Source organism: Neodiprion pinetum, chromosome 3 (genome assembly GCF_021155775.2).
Source record: "Neodiprion pinetum isolate iyNeoPine1 chromosome 3, iyNeoPine1.2, whole genome shotgun sequence".
NCBI classification, from domain to species: Eukaryota; Metazoa; Arthropoda; class Insecta; order Hymenoptera; family Diprionidae; genus Neodiprion; species Neodiprion pinetum.
Genome location: NC_060234.1, coordinates 17011186 through 17021884, shown reverse-complemented (window position 1 = coordinate 17021884; position 10699 = coordinate 17011186). Strand labels below are relative to the sequence as shown.

Here is a 10699-nt window from a genome sequence, read left to right as displayed (position 1 = left end):
TATTCATGAGGTTCATGAGGATTGGTTGATAAAACAAACCGTTTCTTCTTTATTAGCTCTCGTCTTGGTTATCAATGCAGAATTCACAGCTGACCAAGTTTATTCTAATTTCTATGTCGCAATGTCACTCGGACAAGGTTAATTTTTGTGCCTTTGAATTCAATACTGAAGGAATTTTCTTTGAAGGTTTTTGGAGGAAAAATGTTTTTCCATGAATTTTGTTTCCTTCTGGAAATTTTCTTTTCTTGAATCGAGTTTTGTGTCGGTTAGGCTTTGGTTTCTTTAATGATATGAATAGGGCCACGATCATTTGTCGAGGTCGATGAGCGATTGCTTGTTTTTCACATTTTATTAACCTCAAGTGTCAGTTTTTGTGAGCACTTTTTCAGGTTATTTGACAAACAGCCTTTTCCTTCCGACCTTTTCCGATTCCTGAGGATAACTGGAGGCCTTCGTTTGAAGAACCACACGGAAATGATTCAGATAAGATCGTTTATTTTCTCTCTTAAATGAATAATTAATCCATCTTACTCATGCTTCTCCCAAATTCGCTTAGCGAACTTGGTTTGATCAGACACAACTCACATTTGTCCTCCCAAACTCTAGGGTGTGCTGTTTCTGGAAGAAGTCTTGGATTCAATCACCTATTCCTTTTTCCTGTCTACTGATGCTAATTCTCAGAAGGAATCAGCCTTTCCCGTCCGATTTACCTTGCCTAATCCCAGAGTTTTCCTGATTACGGTTTCCCGCCTCGTCGAACTCGTCTGTGTTTGATTCGCCGGTCTATCTTCCCTGAAGAGGATTGGATTTCCTTTTCAACTTCGATCCGGATAATTTTGATTTCTTCCAATTCATGTAGATACATAACACTGAACAACACTTACTTTTATAAAACAAGGCCCATAAAATTTTGAAATTCAGTTTAATGCTCATTTATCTGCTCAAGGTTTTCTGTGGATTACCTTGAGACTATGGGCAAATGCCAGATAGTGAAAAAAGGGATTCTTTAAAATTTTTAGAGCCGCAGCTCCAACTCACCTTCGAGCACTGACCGCTAGATCACTTTTTCAATTGTTTTATCTTTACCGAGTCGGGACGACTCTATTCCTCAGGGGGGAGTAGTGTTACAAGGGGTAAAATCACCCGTTTTGCCCCTTTTTAGTGATCTAGTAGTCATCATAGATAAAAGACGTTTATAAACCTCTAAAGTCTTTCAAAAGAATAAGGTTGCTGCGTCAACTAACATTATTGTGAAAACAGTCTTGTTTCACACTTCAAACTAGAAACACGTACCCTGCAATTAAGGGAGCTTTCCAGTGTGACAGCCCGAAAAATCGCTGTTTTTCGCGATTTTTTTTTTTAAAGAAAAAATAATCTAATCGGTCTGGTTTTTTTTTTGTATATTAATTGGGTATTGAAGAATACAAAACAATTTTTTAAAGATCGATTTATTTATTAATTAATATCTATAAAAATGATGAAACAATTGTTGCAGAAAATGCACTTGGATGTGGTGTCCACGTTGGGGGTCACAATTTTGATCTGAAACAAAAAACACAAAAAGATTATTGATCGGTATATAATTGGCTTTCGTGCTATGGAGGCTTTTTTCTTTTTTTTTTTTTTTGCAAAAATGGCGCCGGTTTGAACAAAAAGTATCGATTTTAGCATTTTTTTTGGCAGTTTTTTTTACAAAAAAATAGGAAGATGTCAAAAAAAAAAAAAAAGCTTCCATAGCACGATAAACAATGACGTTAAGAATATTGTGTAAAAAATTCAACTCGATAGCTTTAAAACTCTGCCCTCCAAGTTGGACACCGTTTTGAAAAATGCTGTTTCGAGAAAAACGCGTTCAAAGTTTCAAGTGAGGAAATTTTAGGTAAATCGTTTACTTACGGTCAATCAGCGATGCCAGGTCCGTACAATATCCCTTCTGCTTCTTCGAAAAGATCGTGCTCAATGGATTGTTCAGTCCGACGAGCTGTCCTCGCCTCTTTGCTATCCAGGGACGCCTGGCGGTTTGCTTGGATGATGCGCGCATTCTTGTACTTAGCGGCGAAATGTGCGGCGCTCGGCCCTATCGTGCATCCCATCGTCTTCAAAATTTTTAAAATTGGGTCGTAACCTTCATTGAAGGTGCACACAGCACACTGCGTAGCGATTTCTACTATCTGCTTGCCGCAGAATACGTGCTTTGGGGCTAGTTGCCACACACAGTGATTGATTGATTTTCAAGAATTTAGCACGCCATCCGCTTTTTTTTTGAAAATTGAGTGCGACAAAAAAATAAGTCGCGCGACTAATTTACGGCTAATTAACGGCAAATTATGCAATAGTCCGAATTCACATTTTCGACAATTGGCGAGCCAAGTTCATGTACGTGCAGGTAGGAACGAGACAATAGAAATAACAGTCGCACGGGCAGACGGCCGACGCGGCAGCTGTAGCGCTCCCTTGCCTTCTTCCAAAAAATGCTGTACAGTAACCGAAATAATCTGAATTTCGGCATGAAAATTTCAGGGAATATTCGGAAGAGTGTATACTATTCGATAAAGCAAAAAAAAAAAAATCGATTTTTTGAAAATTTCACACTGGAAAGCTCCCTTAAACGCCTTTGATTTTGGCTTGATAATCAAACTCACGAATGCATATTTATTTTCGTAACGTCTAAGAACGTTACAATATGTTATATATGCATTTGGATATTTATTTTCATCATTGAATGCCACGAAAATTATATATTAAAATTATCAAATTCTTGTATATCTATACGAATTCGCGTTTATCATAGGGGGAAGGTATAATGTATTCCGAAGAGTAGGAATTCTCGACCTCGTATATAATCTATTATTGAATCTTGGTGATCGGTCAATTATGTAAACGTATTTTTGTTAACGTTTCGGCCCGGATATGGGCCCTCCTCAGAACGATTTATTTATTTAACTGTCAAGAACAACATAAATTTTTTATAAGAAAAGTACAATCAGACATTAAATACAGTAGATGTAATACTCTTAGGGCTATTAGTAGTACAGCAAGGCGGGTTCTGGATACAAACACCTTCTTTACCGACCGAGCCGCTCCGCGCAGCCCAGACTTAAACCCTTTTCCGCGATGACGTCACAGTCTGCCGTACCGAAGGTCAAAACCGTGCAACCTTACCGACAGTTGTATCCATCGAGGGTCAAAATCGTGCTGTTTTACCTACAATCTTACCGACAGTTGTATCGATCGAGGGTCAAAATCGTGCTGTTTTACCAACAATCTTACCGACCGAAGGTCTGTAGTGCTCGCCTGTCCCACGATAGGACTGCTGATGTGTAACATGAACCACTCCAAATTCCTTTCCCACGGTAGGACTGCTGACGTGTAACGTCAACCACCTCACATTCCTTTCCCACCTTATCAACCACCTCACATTCCTTTTCCACCTTATCAACCACGTGACATTCCAAAATTAATGGTTCCGAGAATCGTGTTTCACTTATTCGGATGTCGGTTTGATATCAACCACGTGACATTCCAAAATTAATGGTTCCGAGAATTGTTTTTCACTTACTCGGTTTGATATCCAAGGTCGGCCGATAGTCGCGGTACAGAACCTGCGGTGTCGGGTTACTATCGCTCTTGGAATGCCAAAAGGTGCGCGCGCATCCGTACAGCTGCCCTATAAAAAGGACGCTCATCACAGCAAACGATCATTACCAAGCTGTCAAGCATACATGAGGAAAGAGCTCAAGATGGAATCCGCGAAGTGTTTGAGATTGATCGATATTATGGAATCGGCGTTCAAGATTTTATCGGAAAAATCGTCGCCGACAGAGATTGCGAAATGGATTCGACTCGGAACCCAAAATATCAGGCTTTTGAATAGAATCTTACGCAACAACGCCTCAACGATCGGGGAGAAGACAAGAATTTTGACTACAATTGGAATTCTGAAATCGTTGACAGTCAAATTTCAACAATTGCAGAAAGTGGGTGACGGATTACGAAGCCGACGAAGAAGCGATCGAGTACGGTGGGAAGATTTGGAATCAGCTTTCGAGAGGAGAATTCGAACTGGATCCATCGTCAATTTGAAGCATAAAGATGTGGAGAGATTTCTAGAAGACGCAAAGGTACTAGCTGTGACGAGACTGAAAAACGCTCTGAAGAAAGACGGGAGCTTGAAAGCCAACGTTATCCTGGCTTGTAAATTTGAACTTAGAAAAGTTGATCGCACGGTGGAAGAGATCAAATTTTTTAATACGAGAAATGAAATCATCCTCCAGACAACGGATATCAGCGAATGGTTCATCGAAAACGCGACGGAGCGTTTGTTGAAAAAAGTGGAAGATTTCCAGGAAAAGGATTCGGGCTGGTCGCTGACCGAAATAATCAATTTGACGGTGAATATCAACAAGTACGTGCCACTACGAGGCGGTGTCTTCACATACACACCACTACCCAAAGATATTCAAGATAAGAAGGCTGTCGTCAACATCTGTAACAGCGACTCGTATTGCTTCCTCTGGTCGGTCACCGCAGCTCTGTTCCCAGCCGACAACAATCCCAGTAAAATTACTTCGTATCCACATTTCAGCTCAGTGCTACGGTATGATGGTATAACGTTTCCTATGTCTCTAGACAAAAACACCATTTCAAAATTTGAGAAGATTAACGACCTATCAATTAACGTTTATGGTATAGACCAAGGTGATCGGAAAAAAAGTGAAATAGTACCGATTCACCTGAGTCAGAATAAGTCTGATAAACCTACAATTCATCTTTTGGCGATAGAAACTGAAACCACTGACGATGACGATGATGATGATGAAATGGTAAATTATGAAAAAAATAGAATCTTTCATTTTACATGGATTCGAAATCTGTCTCGATTAACAAGTTCTCAAATTTCCAAGCATAAACGTCAAACTTGGTTGTGCGATAGGTGTCTGTCTCATTTCAATTTCGAAAGATGTTTGTTGAAGCACCGAGCTGATTGCATGAATTTAAACAAAACCAAAATTATTCTACCTACAGATGAGGAAAAAATACTGAAATTCAAAAATTTCAAGCACAAAGAAACCGTTCCATTCTGCATTTACGCGGATCTCGAATGTTTACTGCAACCCACACATGAAAGTTTTGGGGAAAATAGAACAATTTATCAGAAGCATCTTCCGTATAGTATAGCTTACTATCTGCATTGCGCGTTTGACGATTCGCTTTCAAAATTCAAAATTAATCGTGGAGAAACTTGCATCCAATGGTTTGTGAACGAGTTAAAGGAATTGGCACTTTCGTTAGAGGGATATTACAAGACTGTTGTACCGATGGAGCCACTAAATTTCAATAAGATCAACGAATTTGATTTGTCGGCGGTCTGTCATATTTGTGAAAAACCGTTTACGCTCACAGACGTGAAACATCGGGATCACTGTCATTTCACAGGAAAGTACCGTGGTGCTGCTCACCGCAGCTGTAATCTTAATTACCAAAATTCGCACACCATCCCAGTGATATTCCACAATCTTTCGGGTTACGATTCACATTTCCTGATTAAAGCACTGGCTACATCGTTCGAGGGCACAACTGAGCTTCTACCCGTAAACAAAGAAAAGTACATTTCCTTCACTAAATTCGTTAAGGGGACAGATATAAAGTTTAGATTCATAGATTCGTACCGTTTCATGCCCAGTAGTCTCGATAAATTATCATCGTATCTGGACGATTGTCGAAAAACAATAACACGTAAATTCTGCAGTAGCTTGAACAAATTTCGGTTATTGACTAGGAAAGGTGTCTTCCCGTACGAATACATAGACAGTTGGGAGAAGCTCGAGGAGAAACATTTACCAGCCAAAGAACAGTTTTATTCAAAATTGAACGACCGGAATATATCAGACGACGATTACGCGCATGCATGCGACGTATGGCAAACTTTTAACGTCCAAACTTTGGGAGAGTATTCGGACTTGTATTTACAGACGGACGTGTTTTTACTGGCCGACGTTTTTCAAAATTTTCGACAGAGCTGTTGGACGACGTACAAACTGGACCCGTTACATTACTACACAGCGCCCGGTCTGTCGTTTGATGCAATGTTAAAATGTACAGGCATCGAACTCGAGCTTCTCACCGACATAGACATGGTTATGTTTATCGAAAAAGGTATTCGTGGTGGTGTATCACAGTGTTCGAACAGATATGCAAAGGCCAACAACAGGTACATGGGAGAGAAATTCGATCCTGAGGTCGAAGAATCTTATCTCATGTACTTTGACGTTAATAATTTGTACGGTGCTGCTATGAGCTTTGCTCTGCCATACAGTTCCTTCGAATGGTTATCAGACTTCGGACAATGCGACGTTCTAACCATCTCGGACGACGCGGAGTTTGGTTACATACTGGAGGTTGATTTGGAATATCCTGAGGAACTGCACGAAACTCATAAGGATTTACCATTGTGTCCGGAGCACTATGTACCTCCGATTTCGACCAATAAACAGCCAAAATTGACGCCCACGCTATTTTCCAAGAAAAACTACGTTGTTCACTACCGCGTTTTGAAACAATGTTTACATTTAGGTTTAAAATTACTCAAAATTCATAGAGTTCTCAAATTCAAGCAAACTCCGTGGCTGAAAAAATATATAGATTTAAATACCGATTTGCGAAAAAAATCTGACAACGAATTTGAGAAAAAATTTTACAAGCTAATGAACAACGCAGTTTTTGGCAAAACTATGGAAAATGTTAGGAAGTATAGAGATGTCAGGCTGATCACGGAATGGGATGGAAGATACGGTGCTAGAGCTACCATAGCCAAGCCTAATTTTCACAGCTGCACCGTTTTCGACAAAGAGATGGTTATCGTTGAAATGAATAAGACGAAAGTCAAATTGAATAAACCATTGTACGCAGGTTTCTCCATCATGGATCTGGCTAAAACATACATCTATGATTTCCATTATAATTATATTAAACAGAAATTCGGCAACTTAGCAAAATTAATGTACACAGATACAGACAGTTTGATTTACAATTTTACCGTCCCCGACATATACGAACATATGAAGGAGGACTTGCATAAATTTGACACGTCGGATTATCCTCTTGACAACGCTTATGGAATGCCTCTAGCGAACAAAAAAGTTCTCGGTTTGATGAAAGACGAGAACAACGGCAAAATCATGCTCGAATTTGTAGGGTTACGAGCTAAACTGTACGCATTCCGAGTCATGGGAGATGAGACAGACACTAAACGTGCCAAAGGAGTCAGAGGATCAGCGTTAAGAAAAATAACCTTTAACGATTATTTGGACTGTGCGTTGAAACGTGAAAATCTATCCTCAAATCAGCATTTGATCATGAGTCGAAAGCATGAGGTATACACCGTAGAACAGCAGAAAGTAGCACTGAGCTGGAATGACGACAAGCGGATCGTGTTTTAAAATACAACCGACACGCTTCCGTGGGGCTACAAGCCTAAGCTTTGTAATTTATAACTGTACCATGTCTGTCGATTGTCTAAAAAAAGACGCATACTTGTTGTGTGTATTGGATATAAAATAAAGAGGGACATACGTTTTTACAAAAAAAAATTCATTTATTAAAATGTTACATGTCCGATTCGTTTATCCAACTGTTGTGTGTATTGTCAAAACCTAACCATTTAATGTATATTTTTCTTCCACGCTTCTTGAGCACCTTCTCCACCAGATAGATATCCGGATGCTTAACCTTGAGGAGCTCTTGTTCGTAGAAACCACCAGCGATGGGTTGATCTCGGTAGTCTTTGAGCTTGTACGTCACAGGATGAGTATTTTCCACTCGACTTATCGTGAATATTTCGGTCGTCCAATTGGGAGTGTAACCTTTCTCGAAGACATTTTTGAATTTGCTGATTCGAACTTTGTCGCCGGATTTGAACTTTGCCGATACGGTAGGTATCGCTCGAAGCCCTCCGTACGCCTGACGTAACAACAGCCTCTCGTTTGCAACGGTGACATCCGACGGTTTCATTCTTATGGTTCGGTGATTGACGTTGTTGTAAGCCGAAACCAAATCGGATAAGATATCGAGCCACTTGTAGCTTCCTTGCATGCTGAACCGTGTCCACATTTTACCTTTCAGCGTGCGATTGAAACGTTCACAGATCGAAGCCTTCAAATTACTGTACGTGGAGTAAAGTTTGATTCCGTAGCGTGTCATAAGCGATTCGAATTTCGAGTTGTAAAATTCCGTTCCTCTGTCGACGTGTAAATTTTTCGGTACCCGTCCTTGGACAAGCACAGATTCCATTGCCTTCGTAACATCATCTCCAGACTTGCTCTTTATCGGTACAGCCCACGCATACTTTGAAAAGATATCAATGACTGTGAGCATGTACTTGTAGCCTTTGTTTTGTCCAGCGTACGACGTCATATCAACAAGATCCGCCTGCCAGGTCTCGTCGATGCCGCGCACGTCTACACGTCGACGCGGGTAATTCCGGCGTGCAGGCTTATGCAGTTCCGTCACCAGTGCTTGCTTTTCCTCGTTCATATTCCAACGCTATTAGTCTGGTGTCCAATTTGGAAATGATTTCCGCGTTTCGAATCGACAAGTCTCTGCCTGTTTTAAAGTCTGTGTAGAAGGTATCCAAGGCTTTCTCCGTGGTGATCTCCAAAGCTTTGATCATTTGATCGTGGTTGTCGATTCATTTTTGCAGCACGCTGAATTTTCGTCTCAAGGTTTTTAAAGTTACAGCATTGTTCGGCTCTGCGGGATCCGCGACGTTGCACAGTCTCTTGTTCCGTATATCGTAATGCCCGTCCGCTGTTATTTGAAACCCGACACCCGGAGGACCGCGAGTGCTCGCGGTCGTGTTTTTATTCAGCTGACGTCCAAACACGTCGACGCTCATCTCGGTAATGAATGCAAAAATGACGGGAGCTGCTTAATAAATGATTCCTGCTTCGCGTAGCTCTTCGATAATGGAGATTATTTCGTTATTGTGACTCGGATTTCCCGCTGCCTGAGATGCCAGGAGTAAACGAAGACGCTCCACCAACTCGTTTGGATCATCCCAGAAGACGTATTCCGTTTAAACACCTTGTCGAGTTATCATAGCTTGCGGAAGTAGACCTTTACCCTTTCGACGAGGTGACGGAGAATAATCCATCAATTCGGCAATGACATTTCTAAATTTGTAACTGTTATCGTTTCGGAAAGCCCCGTCGGATGAGTAATACTTCTTATGCGCGTTCGTTGCGAGGATTATGTCTTTAAAATTTTCCCGATCTCCGGCGCTCACAGAAGAACCGTCGGGCTTCTTTTTGAACAAAAGTTCCAGCAAACCCTTCGTTTTCGGGTAACGCGTGTCGCCAATACGAACGTAGTCACTCTCAAAAGATATCAACGAATCACCGATCATCAGTCCGTTTGAGAGGTTGCGTACACCGTACACGTTGTCCAATTCGCCTTTTGTCTTCGCATCTCTCATCAGTGCAAAATACTCGTCCTCGACCGGTGTTTCTACGACTGTTTCATCCCCCGCCGAAGCAAAGGAATCGTCCATTTCCGAGACAGTTTCATTTTTCGTTTCATTTTTCATCTCCTTTATTTCTTCTTTAATTTCTTCCACCTCTTGTTTGACAGGTTTGGTGTCTTTTGTAACATTTACCAGTTCTTGCAACGGAGTCACTACTGGTTTGAAAACGTCACTCAATTTCTGAGTCGTAGATTCCCTGCCCGACTTGAGCAATCTGTGTTTTCGACGGATCGCAGCACTTGCTTGAGCGATCTGATGTAGGACATCTTTTTGCTTGGAAATTTCAGAGCTCTGCATGTTGACGCAACTGAGTCTGCAGCGCTACTGCGTCTCTCGCTCGAAAACGGTAAATTTTATTCCTTTTCCAGGCTAACAAAAGAATCGAATCCCCTCCTGTATCGTCCTTCGTTGAGCTCACTGTCTTTGTCGATCACCAGAAACCCGTACTTCTCACCGTTCCAGCATGCAGAGCACACACTTTTAAACTCTGTGTAAGACATATCGGTGTTCACATGATCGTTGTATACGTGTCTCAGGTTCATATCGTCTTGTTTGAATAACACGAGTAAGTTTACGTTGTCGCGCACGAGATGTTTGGGAATACGCGCGTACGTCTGACAGAGATAGAAACAGTCAACGTCGTGATGTCTACCCATGCAAAAGTAGGCTCTAATATTGTCCTGCTTCTCGCACGCTACATCGTCAAATATGATTATTGAGTTGGGCCGTGCTTCTTCCGGTGGAATCACTTGCTCACGCTCGGTAAACGCAAAATACTCCGTACTCTCAACATGGTCCAGCAATTGCTTCAACAATCGGTATTTAGGTTGGTTGAGAGATTTCGAGTAGATGTAGATATTTTCAAATCTGAGTCCGTTGGGATGGGTTATAAGTGTGAGCAACGCATTAGTTTTACCACAATTCGACGGTCCACAGAATATCGCACGTACACTGTTCGGGAGTAATTCACCGTGGCGTTTGTGCTTTTCGACATTTTGCTCCAAAAGTTTGTCAAAATTCATCACGGGAAGCTTGGTAGGTTGTTTCTCAAATCGCATCTCGGACATGACTGATCGGATTTGCTATAAATACCCCGTTTCAAAGCACTTTTCTTCAGTCAACGCACGAACATGATCGCGTACAGAGGTAAACGAAGCAGCAGCAGGCGGCAACATCGTG

The 10699-nt window shown here is 41.3% G+C and overlaps 1 long non-coding RNA gene across 1 annotated transcript; it reads right to left on the bottom strand.

Annotated features, from left to right (window-relative positions):
- Positions 1–1447: 1447 nt before the first annotated feature.
- Positions 1448–2591, bottom strand: LOC138190681 (uncharacterized). The gene is made up of 2 exons (XR_011176722.1): positions 1897–2591; positions 1448–1542 (listed from the first exon to the last, which is right to left on the bottom strand). It is a non-coding gene; the product is annotated as an uncharacterized lncRNA (long non-coding RNA).
- Between the last annotated feature and the right edge of the window lie 8108 nt (positions 2592–10699).